This window comes from Mustelus asterias, unplaced genomic scaffold (assembly GCF_964213995.1).
Source record: "Mustelus asterias unplaced genomic scaffold, sMusAst1.hap1.1 HAP1_SCAFFOLD_216, whole genome shotgun sequence".
Taxonomy (NCBI): Eukaryota; Metazoa; Chordata; class Chondrichthyes; order Carcharhiniformes; family Triakidae; genus Mustelus; species Mustelus asterias.
Genome location: NW_027590202.1, coordinates 286378 through 289853, shown reverse-complemented (window position 1 = coordinate 289853; position 3476 = coordinate 286378). Strand labels below are relative to the sequence as shown.

The 3476-nt window shown below is 45.4% G+C and overlaps 1 non-coding gene across 1 annotated transcript; it reads right to left on the bottom strand.

The window, feature by feature from the left end:
• Nucleotides 1-2024: 2024 nt before the first annotated feature.
• Nucleotides 2025-2114, bottom strand: trnap-ugg (transfer RNA proline (anticodon UGG)). Its single transcript is given in 2 exon segments — nt 2025-2060; nt 2079-2114. It is a non-coding gene; the product is annotated as a tRNA-Pro (tRNA).
• Between the last annotated feature and the right edge of the window lie 1362 nt (nt 2115-3476).

Here is a 3476-nt window from a genome sequence, read left to right as displayed (position 1 = left end):
TGCGGAACACCACTAGTCACAGGCCTCCAGCTGGAAAAAGACCCTTCCACTACCACCCTCTGTCTTCTGTGACCAAGCCAGTTCTCCACCCATCTAGCCACCTCCCCCTTTATCCCATGAGATCCAACCTTTTTCACCAGCCTACCATGAGGGACTTTGTCAAACGCTTTACTAAAGTCCATATAGACGACATCCACGGCCCTTCCCTCGTCAACCATTTTGGTCACTTCTTCAAAAAACTCCACCAGGTTAGTGAGGCATGACCTCCCTCTCACAAAACCATGCTGACTATCGTTAATGAGTTTATTCCTTTCTAAATGCGCATACATCCTATCTCTAACAATCTTCTCCAATAACTTCCCCACCACGGACGTCAAGCTCACCGGCCTATAATTACCCGGGTTATCCTTCCTACCCTTCTTAAATAACGGGACCTGTGTGGAGTTTGCACATTCTCCTCGTGTTTGCGTGGGTTTCCTCCGGGTGCTCTGGTTTCCTCCCACAGTCCAAAGATGGGCGGGTTAGGTTGATTGGCCATGCTAAAAATTGCCCTTAGTGTCCTGAGATGCGTAGGTTGGAGGGATTAGTGGGTGGATATGGGGGTAGGGCCTGGGTGGGATTGTTGTCGGTGCAGACTCGATGGGCCGAATGGCCTCTTTCTGTACTGTAGGGATTCTATGATGCTCCAGAGAAAAAAGTCCAAGGCTATCCATCCTCTCCTTATAACTCAAAATATCAGTCCCGGCATCATCCGAGTAAATCTTTTCTGCATTCCTTCTCGTTTAATAATATCCTTTCTATAATAGGGTGGCCAGAGTTGTACACAGTATTCCAAGTGTGGCCTTACCAATGTCTTGTACAACTTCAACAAGACGTCCCAACTGCTGTGTTCAATGTTCTGGCCAATGAAACCAAGCATGCTGAATGCCTTCTCTCCCACTCTTTCCACCTGTGACTAAACTTTGAAGGAGCGATGAACTGTACCCCGAGATATCTTTTTTTCTAAAACTCTCACCAACGCCCGTCCATTAATTGAGCAAGTCCTGTCCTGGTTCGATCTACCAAAATGCATCACCTCGCATTCATCTAAAACAAACTCCATTTGCCATTCATCAGCCCACTAGCCCAGTTGACCAAGATCCCGCTGCAATCCTCGATAACCTTCTTCACTGTGCACAATGCCTCCAATCTTGGTGTCATCTGCAAACTTACTAACCATGCCTGCTAAATGCTCATCAAAATCATTAAAATAAATGACAACTAACAGTGGAACCAGAACCGACCCTGAGGCGCACCGCTGGTGACAGGCCTCCAATTTGAAAGCAACTCTCTACAACCAGCCTCTGTCTTCTGTCATCAAGCCAATTTTACATCCATTTGGCTACCTCACGCGGAATACCGTAAGATTTAACTTGATGCAACAACCTGCCATGCGGTATCTTGTCAAATGCCTACTAAAGTCCATGTAGACAACATGAATTACACTGCCCTCATCGACCTTCTTGGTTACCCTTTCAAAAAACTCAATAAAAATTCGTGAGACATGATTTTCCACTCACAGAGCCATTCTGATCAGTCCTTGCCTCTCTAAATGCCTCGGGATCCTGTTTCTCAGACTGCCTTCGAACAACTTACCCACTACAGATGTGAGGCTCAGCGGCCTGTAGCTCCCACGCTTCTCCCTGCAACCCTTTTTAAACAGAAGCACGACATTTCCCACCCTCCAGTATTCAAGCAGATCACCTGGGCTTTCGATGATTCAGATATCTCTGCAAGGGGTCCTGCTATTTCCCCCGAGCCTCCCATAACGTGGGAGGTCGTCTGAAGGAATGAGGTCCTCTCAATTCGTGTCTGCCAGCAGAGTCAACCATTGAAAATGTTTCGATTTACTTGTGAGCCTGCTATGGTGTTAGATTGTGCTCAGGTTCTCAACCCAAAGCCCATGTGAAGCAATCCCGCCGTGTGCAAGGAAAATAAATTTACAGAACCAGTACCTTGTCCAATATGCAACAGCAGCAAAATGTGGGCTCGTCCGGGATTTGAACCCGGGACCTCTCGCAAGCTTGTGAATTTCAACACCCAAAGCGAGAATCATACCCCTAGACCAACGAGCCTCCGTTGCAGAGATCTGCTAAATAATTATATTTTCATTGTCATCCAAAATAGATCATATATCTGCATTGAAAGTTGAAAATGCTGGAATAGCTCAGAAAGTCAGAGAGCGTGTGTGCACAGAGAAACAAAGCTTTTCTTTCATCTCTCTACCCTTTCACTGAAACTGGGGATGTTTAAAAATGTAGAACGTTTTGCGCAAATGAGATGCAGGAGGGAGGAAACATAACATCCTGTTGGGTGGAAGTCAGGAGAGGTGAGATGACGGAAACAGAGAATCACAAAGCGATTAACCACATAATGAGGCCGTTCCGAAGTTCTTTCCAGGACACACATGTGCTGTGGATAAAGGGGAACCGGTGGATGTAATGTACATAGATTACACTGGAGCCACATTGATGAGGTTGGTGGGTCTTGAGTTTTGAAAGTTCCACTCAGTAATATAGAAACAAAGGAATCAGGAGCTCAAGTCGGCAAATTCAGCCCTTCGAACCTGCTTCGTCATTCAATCAGATCATGGCTGATCTCTCCCTGGTCTCAAGTCTACTTTCCCATCTGTTCTTCTTTCCCCTTTAAACATTTTTTGAAACATCAGAAATATATCTATCTCCTTTTGAAACCATTCAATCTTTCAGAACCCACCACGCTCTGGGGCAGCGAGTTCCAGAGATTCACCAATCTGCGAGAACACTCTCTGCGAGAAGTACTTCCTCCTCATTTCAGGTTTAAATCCACCGCCTCTCAACCTATACCTGCGTCTTCTTGTTCTACATTGCCCCATAGAGGAATCATTTGGTCGACGTTTATTCCATTAGTTCCCTTTAGACTTTTGTACACCTCGATAACTTCAGCAACTTGTGAGACTATTTCAGCTCGCTGTCGACTTCATGTCCTGGCAAACACAGTGGGTGTTGTCATTCGCTGAAGGAACCAATTATGTCCCATCTAAACAGGATATTCTGAAGGAAATACTTGTCGCTGATGAAAATGATCTGAGATGAAAATAATAAGCAAAGAGATGTATTTTAAAGTTTATTTAGTCGTGTGACAAGAAGGCTTGCATTAACATTTCAATGAAGTTGCTGTGAAAATCCGCTGGTCACCACTCTTGGCTACCTGTTTAGGTAATTAGCAGAAGAATTAGCATAGCCAATCCAAATACCGTGAGCATCTTTGGACTCTGGGAAGAAACCAGAGCATTCGCAGGAAACCCACACAGAAACACGAAGAACGTGCAGACTCCACACAGACAATGATCCAAGCCAAGTATCGAATGCTTGTCTTTCGCACTGTGAGGTAACAGTACCAAACGCTACACCACCGTCCCATAGGGTACGTCAGTTTAAAAATACAGTTCACCCGTT